This window comes from Lutjanus erythropterus, chromosome 1 (assembly GCF_056507025.1).
Source record: "Lutjanus erythropterus isolate fLutEry1 chromosome 1, fLutEry1.hap2, whole genome shotgun sequence".
Classification (NCBI taxonomy): Eukaryota; Metazoa; Chordata; class Actinopteri; order Lutjaniformes; family Lutjanidae; genus Lutjanus; species Lutjanus erythropterus.
Window position 1 is genome coordinate 44,347,797 of NC_139317.1, and position 21,047 is coordinate 44,368,843.

General features: G+C 40.9%; 1 protein-coding gene across 1 annotated transcript in view; it reads left to right on the forward strand.

Annotated features, from left to right (window-relative positions):
- Positions 1-21,047, forward strand: part of chsy1 (chondroitin sulfate synthase 1) — an 81,695-nt gene that overhangs the window by 10,729 nt on the left and 49,919 nt on the right. The gene's annotated exons all lie outside the window — the stretch shown is intronic.

Here is a 21,047-nt window from a genome sequence, read left to right on the forward strand (position 1 = left end):
GTCCCTGGGTGGCTTTTAAATCACGATGTTGTGGCATTTGATGGCTCAGTGGTCGATGACTGTGAGACAATGGACTATGGCATCATCCATTGGCCTAAACCCATTTGTAAGCAGCCCAGCCCATTTCCTTTTAGAAACATTCATCTTTTTTCTTGTCAAAGGAAAAACTTGGAGAATGAGTCCAAAGTGTTGTGGAGCACACAGACTTAAGGCAACAAACCTTATTCTGTGACTAATATTTCGCCGGCAGATGCATCTTAAACAGATGCGTGTTCAGTCTGATGAAGACGCATCTGGCGTTGAAATGTTAGTCATAGAATAAGGTTTATTGCCTGAAGACTATGCGCTCCAGTATACTTTGGTTTAATTTTCCAAGTCTCTCCTGTGACAAAATTATCCTACCCCTGAGAGCACGGGACAGGCCTACAGCTCCTTGTGAGTCAGTTGAATTGCATTTAACCTCTTCTTTAATTCATTTTTCGCTTTAGATAGGTCTCCAAAATAAGTGAATTATCTAATTAACTAATTTTAGAAATTAAATAAAGATAATAGTCGGTGTGTTAAGCACAACTGCATCTAATCTAATCTAATCTGATTCTGACTGTAGTCAGACTATTTTTCTATCAACTAAAACACTGCTTGTTAGCTCTGAGGGGGATTAGCTTAGCTTTGAGAGCTACAACAGTTTACTGGGTCATCTTGTTTAATGCTCCAGTGATGCCAAAATGGAAGCTGTCACCAGTCTCCTGAAATTTGTTATAGAGGTTGGCGTTTCGGTCCTCCAGGTGCAATTTGTTGTGTTAGCACCTTTCGTTAGCGCTGCCCTGTAGCATCATGTGCATGTGGGCTTGCTTTGTATCCTTTGCCTTTCCTTGGTCATTTGTCTCAAATGTGAACTATTTCCAAACGGTACTCCTGCTGTTTTTTGGTCAACCAAAAAAACGTTTGCCGCCATAACAAAACCCCCAATATACCACAGGCTGTCATGAGCTATTATATTCAACTGGAGCAAAGGAGGCGACTGACAGAGAGGTGGGGCTGTGCGGAGACTGCAACCGTCAGTGTCAACTCACTGTCAAAGAGAAGAGAGGGCGAGGTGTATGGATACTACAGAAAATGAGTATTGACAGCATTTGAAATATTCAGAATTGAAAATAGATCTTTTTTTTTTTTTTTTTTTTTTTTTCACAATACTGGATGAGATATCTGAAGTCTCCAGTGTGCTCTGGGTGTACCCCAGGGTCTCTACAAGTTGGATGTGGCTGGAAAACTCCCAAAGAAGGGTAACAAGGAGAATCCTGATCAGACACCCAAACCACCTCAGCTGACTCCTTTCAATGTGAAGGAGTAGGGGCTCTGCTCCAAGCTCCCTCCGGATGTCAGAGCTGCTTACCCTATCTGGCAGAGCCCGGCTACTCTTTAGAGGGAGCTCATTTCGGTCGCTTGTATCCAACTTTTCATTGTTTCATTCACTACACAAAGCTCAAGACCATGGGTGAGAGTTGGAACTAGAGTTGTCACGATACCAGAATTCAGGCAGAACAGTAAAGATGGCACTGACCTGAGCTCTTGAACAAGTATGCACATCATTTTTTCCCTTATCTTCTGTATAATTAACAGAGTTTGTATCATTTTAAACACGTGGTATCAAAAAAATATTGAAGTATCAATACTTTGGACAACCTTTGTTGGAACATAGGAAGTCTTTGCTTTCCGGGCTCAGCTCACTTTTCACCATGATGGTCTGGTGCAACACCCGTATTACTGCTGACACCACACCAAACCTTCTGTCGGCTCACATTTTACCCTCACCTATTAACAAGAGCTTGTGTGAACTCCTTCACTTGGGGCAGAAACTGACTCACAACATGAGAGAGAATCCACCGTTTTCCAGCAGAGAACCTTTGTCAATAAATGCCCCAAAATCTGCTCAGAATTCATGACAAATGGGATTTAAAGAAAGCACTCAGCACGGTTTTCTTCAGTATCAAAGTAATCCAGTGCTTGTCGTCATATGCATCCATGGGTTCACTGCAAACAAGAACTAATTCAGCCTACTTTTAATGGTGCCAATTTGCCAAAAGGGAATCAAAATACAAAATAGGGCTCAAGTTGTAGCCCACGTCTAACTGATCTGATTCCATGGCAACATTATACTTAATATTTACATCCCCCAAGACAGGGAGGAGACAGTAGTTGGGAAATTCTCCTGCATTGTTGATGCCAGGGATACTATAAGGGCCTTTTATCCCTCCATGATTCAGTGTTTTCCACCACTTGGATCTTTTATTTTTGTGCTGCAAATTTGTAACATTACTGGCCCTGCTTTTCCGGGTTGGCAGAGACAAGGTGTGCTTCAGTAAACACCAGGAGCACAAGAAACCACCATTATATTGAGTTCCATCAAAGTGAAGTAAAGTATTACAGGTACTGTAGGTAATATTTGCCAACTTCCTGTTCAGAGCCTCATTCTGTGCTGTAATCATGTGCCTGTAAATGACACACTCAAGTTCCCTCGACTTGATCCAAGGCATGCGTCTGTGGCTGCTCACTGCACGTCACAACTCATTATACAGGGAATTCTATGTGGAATATAACTCAGTGTAATCCAACACCACCACAATTGAAAATGACAATAGAGCTGAATCAACATCAGTCTGACACAGTGTCAACAAACATTGAACATTAGAAGCTTCAGAATGAAACAGTTTACTACAGGACACTTTTAGAACGCTATTAAACTCCACTGGGGCCTCATTTATAAAAATGTTCCTGATTTGTACTTGAACTTAAGATCAGTTCCAATGGTGTGCTTAAGTTTGATTCATAAAAGATACTGAGCATAGAAAAAACTTTCTTATGCAGTTTCTGGGAAGAAGCACCTGTGATCTATAAAGCTCACATAAACCTAAAATTGAGGGCACCTGTTAACAAGCAGTGATTAACTCTTGGCCTGTATACTGCAGCATAAATTAGGGTTTAGTGAGGAATAGCCATGGACCAACAGAGAACAGCAAACTATTTGGAAGGCAAGATTACAGTGGTAGAGGAAATTATTCAAAATAGTGGGGAAGCCAACCTGAGTATGTTGCAATTAATACCTCACACCTTGTTCACAAAGCTAATGCAAAGTTCTTCACAGGTTTGGGCTTATATGTGTCCCAGTCTGCAATACCCCGAAATGACTTAAGTCAAGTCTAGACTTTGCTTAGAGATATGATCATTTCCAAGTCAAAGTAAGGTTTTATAAATAAATGCTTCAATGTGGCTTTCTGCAAAAGTTACAGTTAAGATCAACCTTTATTGTAAGTCCATTTTATAAACGAAGCCCCTGGTGTACAGATGGTAATAAATTGGTAACTGTGTTTAATGAATCATGCAGGATTTCATATATGGCTGCAGCGGTTGAAGAATAACCATGTTATTCATGTCTTTGTGGTTTAACAACTGAAAGGAGTCAAACTGTCTTTGGCAGAAGCTAAAACAGAATGCTGCACTGAATAAGAATGTCTCTCCCACAAAGTTGTATTTATGAAGAATCAGTTTCTTCCTGTCACAGTGGAGCAATGTGAAGCCCCTCAGGGATCCTTGGTGATCTTTGGGTCAAGTTGAAGAGACATCGTCCAGGCCCTGTGTGTTCTTTTTCTTCCAAGGAGATTTTGATGCAGGTTTTGTGTATGGCTGGCTGAAATGCTAGATGGTTTTAATTTGAAACAAGGGCTTTTCATTTTAAATGGATACAGGAAGTGGCAGCATCCATGATCTGCACAGGAGGTGGACTGTCCGCACCTTTCTGTAAAGCTGTTTGCTTTACGCAGTGTCCCCATCGTGACAGGCAGCTCCAGAAAATTTTCTTCTGACTGCAGTGCACTGATTTGATTTTCTTCAAAGCTGCAGTCAGAATTGAGCTGCTAATATCAAAAGCTGAGCAATCTGCCCCTCTGGATCCATCATTCTGAGAGCAGCTAATTGTACTTTGCAGCTGTTGTTTCCCTGCTGGATAGATGTGTCTTTCTGAGCCTATTTGTTTTAATCTGTATGTAACTGAATTATGAGCACTTGTAGGTCATCATGAGGTCATGGCAAACCTTGTTTTTGTGTGTTGGTCCTGACCTGTGGGCCGACCTTTGACCTGACTGGGTTTGCAGAGTACCATTCCATTGGCTGGCACACAGTGTCCTGCCTGTGCTTTTGTGTGATGTTTACACTGAGAGGTTTTGTCTTGTTTAGATAGTGGCACACATGGGAATGTTGTTTTCCAAGTACACATGAATCACTTAAAGCACACAATATTCACAGCAATTACAAGCACAAATATTAAAGTCCAATCAATCCTCATATAATAACAGTGGAGGGTGGAAAATACCTGAACTGGAACTGTGTTCACGTCAAAGACAAACATGAAAATGCTGTGAGGTTAAACTGCGACTCAGTGCTGCAGCTGAGCTTGTTGCACCGTGTCTGCTGGATTGTATGGCATCCAGACTTATCTGAGTGTTGTCATTGTTATAAAAGTCAAAAGTTATTAAGACAACACCACTAACCGGATCATCCCACTACAAGCGGCCCCATGTTGGGAGAGAGTTATGAAAGAAATGCCGCAGCCTTGTCACCAGAGGAGAGAGTGTGTTCCTGTGTGTACTCAGGCTGTTCTCTGACATGTCCAGGCTTGGCTGTGCCATAGACCTGTTGCTCATGTGACCGGCATTCACATGAATCAGAGCCCTTTGAAACGAATGCAGATTTCACAGTAATGCGTAGGTTTAATGAAATGACAGGAGATCTGATCTGTGAATGCTCCATCATGTGCTCAGCTTGCATCTGTTCTGAGGAAATGGAGTAGTAATGCACCTAATTCACCTTTTTATTGCTCTATTACCACTAATAAAGTCACGTCTTATCTGATAGATTGTTTTCATAAATGATTTTAATCAGAATGATAAACGTGAGAGCAATGCTATTTGTTAACTCCTTATGGTATTGGACTGTATTTTATCCCGTACAAAGTCACAGAATGTACCTCTAATAGAAAACACATTCTCAGTCTGTTAGCCTCTGCATCACATCAGTTGTACTGTATAAAGCGGTCTGAGTCTGAAAAATGACCTTACACTACAAGTGTCAGCATCTGGCTTTCCTAAAATCTTTTCCTTTCGGATGCTGAGGCAAGCACCTGTGTTCTGCGGATTGCTCAGAGAGCTCCTTTATTGCCAGTATACCAAGAAAAGCAATCCATCCTCTGTTTCATGAGGCTGTGATTCGAGGTCACAATATATCATTTTACACTAGAACTGCACGTTTAATAGAAATTTTTATCAAAACTGCAGTATGGCCTCATTTCAAATCGCAGGATATACAATATTTGTTGAAAGCAAAATGTGTGTGAAAAAAAAATTTAATTAATGAATGTTGTGAGGCAGAGATGTCCTGTCCTACAAATTAGATTCTATAGACTAAACAGATTCCTGCAAAAACTCACATCATAGTCATTTTGATATGTTTCTCAATCAAATTAAGAATAATGATGTAAAATTAGAATTATCTCTAATATTGCAAATCATATCACAGTTGCAAGAACAGTCAAAATAATCACACTTCGATATCTTTTCAAACTCGTTAAGTCCTATGACCTGTAAAGGCCTCATCTTTCCTAGTTTGAGCAGTGAGTGTTTTTTGTCATGGTGGCCCTGTCCTGTCCCGCTGTAATGATGGAGAGCTGTTGTGGAAGAAACCGTCTTCTCTCAAACATGAGACCAGTAGCTTAACAAAAGTAAGAGTTCTATATATAGAACCACAGATTGGTTCTTTTGGTTCTGTCACCATATCGTGGTAAAGGCCTTATAAGGCGAATGGGCCTATCCCAGCAAGCACAGGACCAGATGCATTTAGGGAGAGGCAGGAAATCCCTGGATAGGGTGCTGGCCTATTACAGGGTGAACACACAGACACGCAGTGTTTGAGAGAATGCCTTCCACTAATGCAATAAATAATGACCAGTGTCTTTGAATGTCACTGCAGCTACTGCTGAATCATCTGCTCTGTGTCACAGTCTGCCTCGTGGGGCTGGTTCCAAACATCTGACTCCCCTCATAAGACCTTCTGAGCATTCTCTCCACTCTAATTTGTCTTGTCAAGTCTGTTTTTTCACATTTGATCATTTTCCATTTTGAAATGAAAACCTTGAAGGAGTGATGTCTGACAGTTCTGATATAAATTCTCTGCAGCTCTCTGCTCTGAGTCTGTGATTCATAATTTATTCATTGCTAGATCAGTTGCTCTGTGTATCTTTCTGCATGTCCTCAACACTTTGAATATCACATATTTTTGTCTTTTATTTTGAAATTCAGTCAAACTGTAAAACAGCCTCGTATCTGTGCTGTCATGCTAGAAATCCAACCCCATAATTCATGTCGGGATTTCAACCAGAAAAGTTGTCAGAGGTTGCAGAGCAAAAATTGGAGGAGTAGCCTGTCGCTAAAATGAGAATAGCATGTCCACTTTAAAGTCTAACTCTGGGGCTAAAACATAGGTCTTGAGGAGCATGTAGCATTTATTCAGCCTAAACTGTACACACACTACAGTACTACATTGTCTGCTGTAACATCACCATTAACTTTATACTCACCATCATACATCAGTGTTCAATCAGTGTTTATCACTGTTGTTAGTTCGCTACTTGCATAGCATGTTCAAAAATATATTGTTGAAAATTTCACTCATGTTTCGGTCTGGCAGGGCATCAGCTTACACTGGTGGAAACCCTGCATGTCAAATGAATTAAAAAAAATGCCCAATTAAAAGCTAGAAAAACAAAATTCTTAAAATGTTTGACACAGTCTATTGGGGTTGGGAGAAAACAAATCAATTCTTTATAACTACAAATGGTCATTCTTTTTTGATTTCTAGATACCTAGTCTGTTAGCTCGATGCTAATAGATAACTGGAATGCCCATTAACAAGCTAAATTAACATCATGATTGTGGTAATATTATCGTTACAAACTGATCCATTTTTCTTTGCATGCTCAACTTGACACATCATATGCGCTCGTACTTTCAGGCAAGTATCTCTTCTGTTCTGTGAACTACACAGCAACTAACCATTATTTTAATTTTCGATTAATTTGGTGATTATATTCTCACTTAACTGATTAGTTGTTTGGTCCATAAAATGTCAAAAAATGGTGAAAAATGTTGATCATTGTTTCCCAAATCCCAAGTTGACGTCCTCAAATGTCTTCTTTTGTCCACAATCCAAAGATATTCAGTTTACTGTCAGAGAGGAGTTAAAGATACCAGAAAATATTCACATTTGAGAAGCAGAGAATTTTGACTTTTTTTCTGAAAAAAAGAAGACTTGAAGGGATTCATTGATTATCAAAATAGTTTGCAATTAATTTAATAGTCAATTGATAATCGATCAGTTGTTGCAGCTCTACTGCTGGCTTCACATTGCTATCTCAGTCTGCTGCTCAAAGTCTAAATTCAAAGTTCAATTTCATGCATGAAGGAATGTAAATTGAAAGGCTCTTTGTGCTGTGTCCAGGGATCTGTTCATTTTAGCTAATATTTTATTTATTACTTTCTTGTGGCACTAGCTCGATAAGCAGAAACAGCTAAATGCAAGCCTATCAGTTTACCAAAAAAAGTATTTTCTTAACTACTTTTATTTGCAGTATAGCAATGATGCTGCTGAAATAAAACTCAAAGACTGATTGATGTGATATGCATTGTTTTCGCTACACAACAGACTCTTGATCTGAATCTTGTCTATCCCTCCGATGTTTCCTGGAGCACCAACACTAGCCATTGTGATACATACTGCACTTTTGCTGGTTAACCCTAGCTCAAACAGCAGTGGAAGGGGCCAAGGCCAGATCCCTAATTTCTCAATAGAGGATTAAGAGTAGATGCGCTTCCAGCCCCTTTTCAGAGTTTTTCTAAACTATTTATGTCGGTAAACTATTTTAAACCAAATATTAGTCATGCCAGACATACTATAATTGTGTCTGGATGAGAACTAAAATGGTTCTGTAATTTATCATCATCTGTGTGGACTAATTCCTGCACTCTTGAGAGCTTTGGTACCTTGAAATGGAGTCGCAGGACAGAAAAGTATGAGAAAGCCTGTGTTAGGGAGTTTGCTGACATGCTGAGGAGGACGGAGACCCATCAGTGCTGTCTCAGTTTGTTTTGAGGGCTTATATTTCTAGATCAGTCAGACTTGCTTGTGCTAGACCGATACACAGGAAGTCAGCCGCCCACACTTATGAGTGATGCCTCAACATGCTCTTTATCTCTCTGTTTCTCAACCCAACGTCCTCCCTCAGCCCTGTCACACACTTTCTCACACTCATTAGAGCTGTGACGTGTGAGGAGTCACTGGTTCTTGGAAGTGTTTTGTCTCTGCTTTTTTATTTGTTTGTCTACCCCAGTCCTTTGTATACACTTAACAATACTAGAAGTTATTTTGTTACGATTGGTTTGAATTGTTTCACTTTTCTGTCAAGTCACTGCTCTATATCACAGAGTATTAAAGCTACTCTGTGGTGCAGAAAGTTTGCACTAAGTGCCTGCTTGATTCGTATTTCACTTTTTCAACAAAATTAGCGTGTATATGTAAGTTTTTTTTAAATGTAAATAAACCTGGTAAAATAGGCAACTGACCCATTTCCCATTGTTGTTGCCATGATTTTGCCTTTTCTCTGATGTGTCAAGTTAATGTCACAAACGTGCTGGAAAACAGGGTGGTTAATTTTTTAAAATTATCTCCCACTTCAGTGTCTCTTTCAAACTCAAGGTGAACAATTTGGGACAATATTTGAGTCCTGCTTGAGCGGAGACAGATGGAATTTGGGGCTAAGATGACAGTCAACAGAGGTGACAAGCCTTCATTGCCTTCACCAGAATAAGAGGTGAAAATTAGCATGTCTGCCTCGGTGATGTGCGTCTCAGACAAAGAGGACTCTGGCTTTTATTTCAATACTGGTCAAGACCACAACTGTGGAGATATCGCTAAACTGCCTGTACATTATCCAGTTTATTTGTTAATATCAGTGGTTGGATGTAAAACATCCAGTTTCAAATGCAACCAATAACTTGACTCTTTTCTTATTTTAAATTTTTGTCAAAGTTACCAGGTGTCATCCTCAAGTTCCATCCCTCCCCGCCCGCTCTTGGTCTTGACTCAGTCTCGCCCTGCCTTGGTTTTGGTTTTGACTAGGAATGTAAAGTTTCATCAGGAAGCTATATTATATCGATCCTTTAGACAACAATACAATATTTGCTGATATCACAAAATCTGCCAGAATTTGATTTCGATATGATTCAAGGGCCTGCGATCAATATCAGACAATGTAATTTCCATTTAAGACATTCACTTACGTTTATGTCAACTCACAAGAAACAACTAAATATGATTCAGCAATTTTTTGAGCATTGATCACATTGGATCATTATTCCCCTAGTCTTGACTTGGTCTCAACCCTCCAAAGTCTTGGTCTTAGTACACTCTGGCCTTGATCATGACTTGGTTTTGGTGGTCTTGACTAAAACACTAGTGTCGTGTTTCCATCACTGCTGATCGCAGCTGGAACCGATAAATACCCGTGAATACTGCAGAGTCATTTGGAGTGCAGATTGAACCATTTCCCACTGCAGACAAAAGCCAGATGTTAGTGGGTTTCTGTCCAGTGCGCTTTATGTATGATGAGAATAGCTACGTATCAGTCCTCAGTACTTGAAAGTTAGTGTGGAATCGTCTCTAAGATAATACTATATTACAGGAAAAGTTCATAATTTAACACTGATGAATTGATTTTTTATATTCTGATGTTAGTAATGACAAGATGAAGGGTTGTGTCTGTATCTATATAGTGTAGCCTATGTGTCTGTCCTTTCCTGTTGTGGAGTGTGCTCAGACGTCCCAGTATGTGGTGAGCCTCGTGTATTTTCAGACATCCTGTGGCCGCTGATCTGTGTGCTTCTCCTCCGTCTCTCCTCAGCAGCGCCTTCGCACTGAGCTAAAAGTAGGCCCTGCGAGCGAGGCCCAAAGAGCAAATAAATGTTTACACTCCCGACTCAAAAATAAACAGAAAAGGAAGGCCAGAGTGCTGAATTAGCATGAATTACAGCTCTGCAGCATGAAGTACAGGCTGTGTGTGGCTGCTGCAGCAGTCAGCTGGTATGCAGGATGGTGACATTTTGGGAGGGGGGATGAGTTAATGAGACAGAGATTTTATAGGTCTAGTAGCAACCGCTGGAACCTGTAAAAGTCTTCATTACTGTGGGTGGGCTTTTTCTGATTACGCTCATGGTTTTGCCATAGCCTATCTCGCTCTGCAAAGGATTTGCTTCTTCCAGGGCATGACACTTAACCCTGTGTTACAATCTAACCACTTGTTATGTTTTTTGTTTTTCATCTGCGTGCTTGTGGCGGGCATGCTCCTTCTTTAAACTATGTGCTTGGTGTTTTGCACGTAGCACAGGATGGAGCGCTAGTCTGGCCAGTGGCCAGTTTGCAAGCTCTTGCAAGGAAGTTGATCCAGATCCTTCAGCAGACATGCACCTTGTTACGTAATTGTGATGGCAGTTTTACATTTGGCCTGAATAAACACCAGAGTCACGATCACTCAAAAGTTGACTAATTGTTAATAGGGATAGACATTCATATATTTAAGCACTCGCCCCATGGGCCACCAAGCCTCTACATTTGGGCCACCAAAAAATGTGCTTTGTCCACCAAATTTAAACTTAAAAACCAATTCAGATAAGGCAGTTTAACACCACTTTAACTCTGTGACATTTGTGATGTCCGCTTTTCCCATGAACTGTTTCCAATTAAATGCAAGCTAGACTTCTCAGCTGCTTGACAAAACAGGTGGCAAATGCTGCAGTACATTACGTCCTTAGATGTGTCGTACTCTAGCCACTAAACTCTTGCTTCCATTCACCACTACAGTTGGGAGAAATTTTAAGATTCTTGCAGTCAGCCATCATCAGCCCATCAGCTGGCTATTGCCGATAAATTCGTCCTCCTGTCCTCTTGAGGCTCAGCTGGGAGATGTATGCACGTGGAGAATTCACTACGTCCAATAAACAAGTGTCAAGAAATGAAATATTCTGACACGTATTTTATTTTTTAAGCAGAGAAATGCAACCAATTAAATATTCTGACACGTATTTTATTTTTTAAGCAGAGAAATGCAACCATACACCTTCTGAATTCAAGTTTGTCTCTTTTACCGATCTAAGACGAGCTTGATTGGCTTGTTGACTCCTCCTGAAACACACTTCATTCAAACTCGACAGAATAGCATGTAAATGTTAGTCGGTCTACTCTTCCAACAATAATCAACTCTGTTCCGGTCAAATCATATCCTTAGTTCTCCATGAGAAAAGAGTGCAAAGAGTCTAACTCTCTCACTCCTCACTCAGCTCAGAGCACTCATAGTCTGGCTGAGTGGGTGTGTACTGTGTCGCTGCATTAGAACACGTTGTGGAGCAGTGGGCTGTCTCTCAGCATTTACAAAAATGAAATGACAATTCTCACCCAACACATCAACCAAAAAAATAGCTAGACTCAAGCCATCATCAATAGGTGATATATTCATCCAGTCACCCAATCCCAATTGCCACTTGTTGTGATGTTTTTCTGTAGTCTTTTGTGTGATTCTTCTGTAAACATTGTGTTAGAAGTTTTAGGAGGCTTAGTAACCCATTCCTTAGTAGCCCTGACATATCTGTAGCTAGCCAGACGTAAAGAAATTGGAATGTTTGTGGAATTGTAATGTACTGGCAAAGGCTCAGAGTGGGGATAAAACTGGGAAACAACAGGGAGGCACCTACATGGAATATTTGATAATTACAGAACAACTTTTTGTGGCCACGGGCCATCGAACCGTGAGTCACAGAGGCACGCAGCAGAGAAGTCGACACTTCTTATCTCTTGAGCTCCTATATTAGTCCCACTCTTTCTGATGGGAGGCGGGTTCAAAGTGGACATGTCAATGTTAAATCCTAAATCAAAAGGATAATACAGCTGTGCAAATGCAGCGCTTCACTCTGTTGAACTTCTGTAAACACATAATGTGTCCCACCAGAGGAGTTGGACTCTGAAACAGTATTATTCTCCTTTCAAGGAGGATTACAAGGCTTATACTCCCTCGCTATTCAGCAAGTCAGACCACGCCGCCATCTTGCTCACACCAGAATATAAATAAAGCATAGTTCAGTAAGGTGAGGTTAGGTTATGAGGGGGGCATTAAACTGCCCTATCTGAGGCTATGCTGCAGGATGTGCTAAGTGATGTCAACTGGGATATGTTTCAATCCAGCTTCAACAACATCAAATTTCATAGCAGCTCTGATCAATGATATTATCCGTCTGGTGTCTGTCTGGTCATTCTCCAACCGGAAAACACGAGCTGATGGATCAGTTCGCCCGTGCTGCTGCTTGCGGCTGTCAGACGTGAAAGAATACAAGGCGGTGTCCTACAGGCTGAGACGTGCAGTCAGATATGTTCAGTGGACTCTGTACTGCAGGTCTGAGTCCTGCTGTGACCCTGGTGGTGATAATGTCCTTGAGGTGAGCAGCAGCCTGCTCTCCTCTGAAGCGCAGAGACCATCCCATCCCCACCCTGCAATGCCGGTTCACAAATAAGCTCCGACACTGCTAATGGGAATCACAAGGCTGCACTGCTGAGCGCTGCGAGTCCACCTTCCTAATCCTAATTTCTCCTGAGTGGCCTGCAGGGCTGGCAGACCTGCAGCCGGCCCCCTCACCGTGCACTGCAGCACGTGCGCTCATCCTGCCAACAACAGCACCATTGTACTCTCACCTGACTGCCTCATTTTCTTCTGAACTAACTCTGTTCCCATTTCTCCCTCACTTTCTATCTCAGTTCACTTTGCACATACATTAATTGGCATTTCACAGCCAGATGCACATGGCTTCATATCTAATCTGATCAATGTGTTGTCAGGGTTGCTTCCTTTAAAGTCTAAAAGGGGCTGTCACACCAAAAGTGGAGGAAGCAGTGGTACATATGCACTCAAGCACATATACAGTGGAGAGCTCGGAAGTGCTGCAACAAATACGATATAAATTAAGCTGTGACTTGTAAATGTGTATTTGCTTGTATTTTAATTGAAAGAATATTGGACCAAAAATAGAGAAAAGTTGATCAGTGTGCACAGGATGATGTCCTCAAATGTATTATTTTACCCACAACCCAAAGACTTTTGGTTAAACGTTATAAAGGAGTAAAGAAACAAGAAAATATTCACATTCAAGAAGCTGGAATCAGCGATTTTTTTTTTTTACTTTTTTCTTAAAATAGACCCCTAGAATATTTCCATTTAATGAAATTGCAGTGCCACAAAAAATATAGGCCCTTAGTTTCATGGCACAGTGATATTTGCTGGTAGAAAGATCCACAATGGTATGTGCAAAGCTGGAAGTAACTAAATATTGAGCAATAAGATGTTCTGTTGATGATATTTCCTGTTATATATCAGCCGGCGTATCAGCATAGTTTTGGTCCCTATACAGCACACTATAGGAGCAGCGTATCAGTGCATCCTGTCCAGAGACTCTGTAGATGAGGACAGAGGGAGAGCAGACTGGTTCACATCTGGATCCCTGGTGTGTGCTGGCGTAAACAGGAGAACACACACTGCCATGATGTTAGCAGTCATTATTGTGTACTTTTTCTTTTTACTTTTAGCACATACCACAGCTGCCCCGACAAAGTACATACTGTCGCATGCAGTATGCACGTAATTGGCATATGCTGCTTCACCACATTGCACCTTGAACTCTGATCCTCTTGCTCATACATGCGTCGCAGTCCATAGCAAGAAATTTGAAGTAAAATGAAAAAGAATCTGATTTTGAATACAGCTAATGAGCTGTCATCTGTCTGTACTCTCTCAGCAGCTCAGTTGATCTGACATATCTTTGCTGTGCAGAGGATTGTGGGTCATAATGGCTAGAAAAGCATGCTGCCTTGCACACTGCAAAATGAGACCGGATGCAGTTGGACGTCTTTGTATTTCTGGCATACTCCATTTGACATACTAGGTACTGGAACATACAAATATTTTTCTGGTACATTATGTGGCTATTGTGCGTGCAAAAGTGAGCACTGCAAACCAATATTGAGTTGTAGTAGGTTTTAATCCTGCTTAAAATATAGTCTATGGTTGAAGCGAGCTGTTTCCCCCCACCCCCTCCTTTCCACGCAGGCAGGCTGCAGGAGCTCTGCAGGAGTGCAGGATGTGCACAACCTCATAAATTGACTATAACAAGCGGCAGCATGTCCTCCACTGTAAACTGATCATCTCTTTATAACTGTAAATTGTCTGTCAATGTAAAGTGAAGCCTGTTATCCTGAAAACAAAAGCCCACTGCTCGGAAAATACACACTCTGGATGATGGCTGCCTGCCAAACTCCATTAACATTTTGTTCAATTCAACAGTTATAAACATCTACGCCCTCTACAAGATCATTAATGATTTTTTATGACTCATATTCAGACACTTACTCATTTAACAAATATTTGGCATTAATTTCAGTCTGATTAATGTGAAAGAAAAATACAAACCAGTTATTCCGGTCCAGAATGGAAATTTCAAAGAGATACACCGCAGCTGCAGCATTCATGAGAAGTAAAGTGAGTATTTCAACTTAACATGTTCTTGAGCTCCGATGGTACATCATGGTCATTTTATAATTTATTACAGTAAATATATTGCAGATTTTGCCTTTGATTAGCATGATAGCATGAGTATTGGAACACATCTTGTGTCTTAGGTTTAAATATCTCTCTTAGTGTAAGAATCAGTTAGCCTCACACATATATGTGATAAAACATTCCAGTCCTACATACAGTCCTTTTTGAATTTAAAAAAAAGCTGAGCAGTGCCACTGCTGCCTTTCTAGAACTGTTGCTGTGAAACTAAAGTGCTTAATGAGTGTGGTAACCAGGGAGTGTTCAGATCAGTCCATCTGACATGTCTGTGGGGTTTCTTCCTCATTGCACTGTTAGAAGGTGACATTTCTGAGACCCACTGAATAACACACAGCTCATTCACATTCTTCCTGCATTTATTTTATTTATTCATAGTTTTTTTTCATGAAGAGCAATAGCCACGTATTCTGTCCACCTCAGAACATGTGTGGACATTTGCATGAATGCTTTCAGTCACTTCTTTCATCCAGTTGGTTTCCCTGATTGATGAATGTTCTGCGGCTGAATGGGTGGTGGTTGGCATGAACCTTCCATTCAGACTGGCTGTCCAGGCATGATGCGGTACCTGCAGCTAAAGTTGAAACCTGCCTGATTAAGAAAGGTTCATTTAACGTTTTGGTTGTCGGCCCAAACAGCTTCTATTTCCGACATGTGTTCTGGTGCCCTGGCGGGCGCTTGCGTAACAGGATCACAACACACAGCATGATGAAGCACACCAAGTTAACCCACTCTGTGGCTGGAATGTAGCCCTCCATACAAACTGTAGTCCAGTCTGGAGTTGGCATAAAGTTCCTCTAGGTAGATCTGAACTCCTTCTACCAGCCAACTGGCTGGCCTCTGGCCTGACATACACCATGATCCAGCATTGGTTTGCTGAAATATGGAGTCCATTTTGGTTGGTGATCTTCAGTAATCTGCAGCATTCGGTGTCAAATCAATCCCCGTAGTCAGATAAGATAATATATTCCTTTATCAGTCCCACAACGAGAAGTGGACAGCAAAAATATAAAGTATATTATAAGTATAAAAAATAAAATGTAAAATTACAAGCAAGAGTAAACATAAAAAATAGGAACAGCATAAACGGGAAATATAAAAATAGGAATAGTATGTACAATATAAGGAGCAGCAGTGGAATTAAAAGTTTACCTGAGTGAAATATTTATTTTGCACACTGAATGATAATACCCCTGACTTAAGTATTGAATATTGCCCAAAATATTGAATATTGCACATTGAAATTAAAAATGAGAAATTCACCTGTGTGAAATATTGCACAGTTTCAGGCTCATTAGAAAGTGTGTGGAAGCAGGCGCTGGTAAACGATAACAACAATAAGGTTTGTTTGCTTTGCCAGGGCAAGTAAAATGCCATGTTGGGTAAGTAATAATCTGGCATTTTGACAATCACAAATGGCAGAAAATGCTGTTTTCAACCTCTCAAATATGGAGATTTCCCAGTTAACTTGTTTATTATCATTAATTTGAATATCTTTGGGTTTTAGACTGACAAAATAAGACATTTAAAGGCATCCCCTTGTGCTTTGGATGGATTTTTTTTTACCATTTTGTGACATGTTGTACATGTTAAATTATACATGACTATTAACTCTTCAGTCTTTATTGATAACTGCTAATACATAAAGCAGTTTGTCCACATAAAAATTGACTTAGGGCAAGTATATTTTTTATGCACTTGCCTGACTGGGCAAGACGAAAAAAAGCATTAACCTTGAACCTTATAAACCATAATGTAGAGCAGGTTCAGAGTTCTTGGGATCCCAAAAAAAAGTTTCTGCAAAAGTTGAGGGATTTGATCGGTGCCTTTAAGAACTTGTTCTAATTCCCCAGTCTACTCATGGGTTCCGTTTAGGGCCATTTAAACCTCAGACTGACCTCGGCTCATTTGCTGCCGCGTCATTAAAGTGTGATGGTGTCTGTCACAAACCTAAGTGAACGTCTGTCATCTGAGCCTCGTTGCCTTCTTAGCAGCTTCTGCCAGCATTGCCTCATGTCTACCTGGCTGATGTCATACCAACAGAGCTCGGTTTGTTCCCTGTTTCACTGTGAGGACATTTCAACTCAGTCGTCTAGTTATCCTTTTCATTTCTGCCCAGTATACCTTGGCACCTGTTAAGACTTGAATAAGAAGTATCCCTTCACTGTTTGACAGGGAATGTGTTGTTTCCTTTTATTACTTCGAGGTGGTCCCTATAAGATGATTAACAATGCTGTCATATAGTTGAAGGGTTGATTGATTCCTCCACTTCACTATAAATACAATGAATTTAATGCCAAGTAGTGCTTCAACAATAGAAGAGAACCAGTGTCTGTCTGTCCAATCCAAACTGTCAAAGCGTAGGCATAAAGTATAATGGTTGTAATCCCCTCCTGTAAATGACTCTTGTGTTTAAGTCCCATGAGAGCTTTACATCAATTACTGTCCCTATATTTAAACCACCATTAATAGCTAGCTAGTTATTGTTGTGTCTTGCCCTGAAATCCAAAATCTTTTCCTTAGTTTTCTTGATATGTAGCTGAAGAAACCTTGGCAGTTCCAGGGAGAGATTCAACATTCAATTGATTGCCAAAGCTGTTCACAGCTGTAGCGGAGAACGCTGGTCACTGAGCCGGTCTGCAGCGGCCAGTCAGCTGTGAAGTCTGCCCTCCTGTTGCTGGTCAGAGTTTGCATCAGAGCCAGCAACAACACGTGGAAAGCAAGCGTCAGCTCATACAGGGGCAATATTACATACATCTTTAATGCGGTCAGTTTATTTCGGATGACAGAAAGTCCACAATATGTAGTCAGTATCACACAGGAACAAACACATGTGATATTCCACCAGTCTTCTTTCTGGCTGAATAGGTGCAAACAGTCTTCAATTTATGCACTCAGGAGGCTTTTATAGTAATAGGAGCACACTGACCATGCTGTGTGTGGCCCAGCCCTAAGCTACGTTTTGATCTACTCTTGTTACTCTTTAATAGTGGTTTTGTAAATGAAACTTTCTCACAAAGGTGCAGAATTTGAGGAGCGTTTATTATTCCAGTGACTAGAGCTTATGAATTGCATTTGCCACCATGCATTTTCTCATACAAGGTGGTATTCATCAGGCTGAAACAAGCACTTTAGTTTTCCCAGTTCAGAAAGTATGCTGAATCTGACTTGGAACGCCAAAAAGTGAATGAGTTTTAGGATAAGGGTAAGAAAAGGTTCTTGCATGAGGCTCATTGTGTCTGGTTCCTCTTGAAAAGCCTTTTACCAGGCACAGCTCCCTAATCCCAGGCTGAGGTTAACCCTGCTGTGCCAGCCTGGCCCAGTCAGTGCAGCCAGAGAAAGAGGACTGCAGAGCAGGCCAGGCTCCACCTATGTGTCCAGCCCACTGCCAGCTCATGCTCCTGCTTTCCTTTTTTACACCAACTCCTTTTTTCCCTCTCTAATTGTATGCTTACCTACTGTGCCAGGACTGTTGAAGCAGAATGCTGGCATTTTCTTCTCCTCTCCATTCACAAAGCCACAGTTTTCACTTTTATACTGAAGTTATATAAAACTGGTTAAATGGACGGCAAGACTAGTTTGTCCTCATTTACCCTTCGTGCTACTGTATGCGTGCCTGGTAGATCAGATTGCTACCCACTATGAAAAAGGCCAAATGCAACCAAAAAAAAGTGAAGGCATCCAGTTCATTTGTTTCCTCAGAAACTCAGTAGTGGATTTGAGACTCACTCCAGCCAGAGTGTAACTGGATCAGTACGTGGTGTGTGGAATGACAATGAATGACTCTGATATTATGTCACTCTTCACAGAATTTTCTGATGCCACTCAGCAAAAGAATACTGTCAAACTATCTGGACTATCCAGTATTGACAGTGTCATTTGCAACATAAATGCATAAAAAAAAACAACTTTCGGGGCTCAACAGTAAGGATTGCCCAGTCGCTCAGGACAATTAAAACGCCACATCAGGCTACTACATTTAGCAACTCACTTGCCAAATTGGGCAAGTGGTTAAAAATGAATTAAACCCTAGAGTCGCATCACAAACTGATAAATTAACAATAATGGCCTGTCAAGCAATATCTATCTATACCAGTACTGGTGTATCTTAGCTGATCAATATCAGCTATATTTATTTGATAAAGCATGTATTTTGAATTCGTCTGCAAAATGCTCCATAAAAGCAAAGTATATTTGTGAACTTTGTGATGGAATAAACTAACTACTTTAAAATACAAAAATCTGAAATGGTTACCTTAATGGTAGCAGAGAAGAGAAGCACATAATTATCAGTACTGGATGAAAAAAATCCATATTGTGCATCCCTAGTTTTTTCCAGAACTGATTGTGGAAGGAGCCGAGGAGTGACCCATCTCGCCGCCTCCTCATTTCCGTTGATTGTTGCACACATGCTCTAACGATTGGGCACTTGCAAGAAAATGGCGTCAGTCAAAAGATTTTTGAGCTGAAGTGCTAGCAAGAATTTCAGTTAGAGTTTCCAACAGTGTATTGTGCAGTTTGTTGCAAGTCTGAGAGCAAGACAGATAAAATGGAATAGTTTGTCAAAGGCACAAATTTCTGAAAAACATAGCTGGGATACCGGTGCTGAGACAAATCAGTTGAAAGCAAAACTGATTACCACAGCGTGTCCTGTGTCAAAAAGTGCTTATTGTTTCCACTAGTCACTTTGTTGTTAAATTATTTTTTTTATAGGGGTAGAGTTGGGCATCGCAAATAAAGTAATCATAAAGAAAGGAAATGATTCGTGTATCAATTCCCACTCTAATTTATTTACAATCACAAAACCCTACTGATATCACTTGTTTCAACTATCTATAATGCGCTGGTGATAATAACCCTGACCCATTTCGACAAACTCGAGCTGGAGTGTTGAAATGTATTACCCATGGTGTCTAAGAAGTCTTTAAATAAGCAAATGAGTAACATTTGAATTGTGGAACATAAAATAACAAACTTAAACCCTCAGCACTGCATCAGTTAAAAAAATTATGCAAATCTCTTAACGCTAATAAGCACAGACCTTTTTTTGACCCAGCCCCTCAACGAATCAGAATTGAGAAGAACCGGAATTGATGAGCAGAACCGCTATCTGAATCATTATAACCCAAATGATACTCAACTTTCTGAGCCACTCACGTGACCAAACAGGCAAATGAAAAAATACATTAACATTAAACCCTGACTTTGTCACGCATGTAATCCATCTGTTTGATTCATTCCTGTATTTATGTGTTAGTTGCTTGTGAGGTATCAAGCTACACTAGCTGATTTTAAGCACAGGGTATCTAGAAAAGTAGGGCAGCTTCTGCTTTTCTTCTTCTACTTGCAGTTTTTTTTTTCAAGGGTTAGCGTGTGGGTACTATCTGTCTTGTCGAGCTAATTGAGACACAGTAAATGTGGCAAATTGTGAAAGAATGTGTATTAAATCCTATCTGATATGACACACATGGAATGATGAGAGTGAATGGGGCCTTTGTTACGTTTGTAGCCGTGCGCTGTCAAGAGACAGTCGGTGTCTGCAGTTCTTTGTCTTTGTCTTCATCCTTCAGGCAGCATGCACGCTCTCTCTAGAGGAGACGCTCAGGAGGACTCTCAGAACACTTTCAGTCAACGTGCTGCCCTTCTATGAAATTCAATATTGAATTCAACCTTTTGCAGTAGTGAAACAGCTCTTTCCTTTTTTCCCCCAGATCTTTGTTCTCTCCTGCTTTGACTGTCTGCTTTCTCCTCCTCCTCCTCCTCCTCTCTTGTCTCTCGTGTACCCAGAAGCCTCCTCTCCTCTTTCCTGTCTGCTTGGCCAGAGCTGCTGGCATTTACTGGCACTCCAAAGCTCTCTAAAGCTGTGCCACTGTAGGCCTTAGTCATGCTCTTGGCCTCCTCCACCTCCTCCTCCTCCTCCTCCTCCTCCTCCTCCTCCTCCTCCTCCTCCCTCCTAACATTTTTCTTTCTCTCTCCCTCAACTCCATAAAGTACACCATCGGGTAAGCACTGACTGATGGGAAATGTAGGAAAATTACAGAGCACATAAGACATGAAACGGACCATTTAAAGACGCTAAATTCTGACAGTCCACAGCTTCATTCCAAAATTTTTCAAACATCACATTAGTCCTGTCCAAGTTCCACTGATATAGACACACTGCAGGGACATTTAAGGCCTGGCATTCATCTGCTCATCTCAGCATCTCCAAGTTCAGCCCAGGACCAGGTTGATCAAGCCATTCTGGTAAATGGGCTTGTTAAAGTGCTGGCCAGCAGCCCAGTGGGAGGGTCAGCCA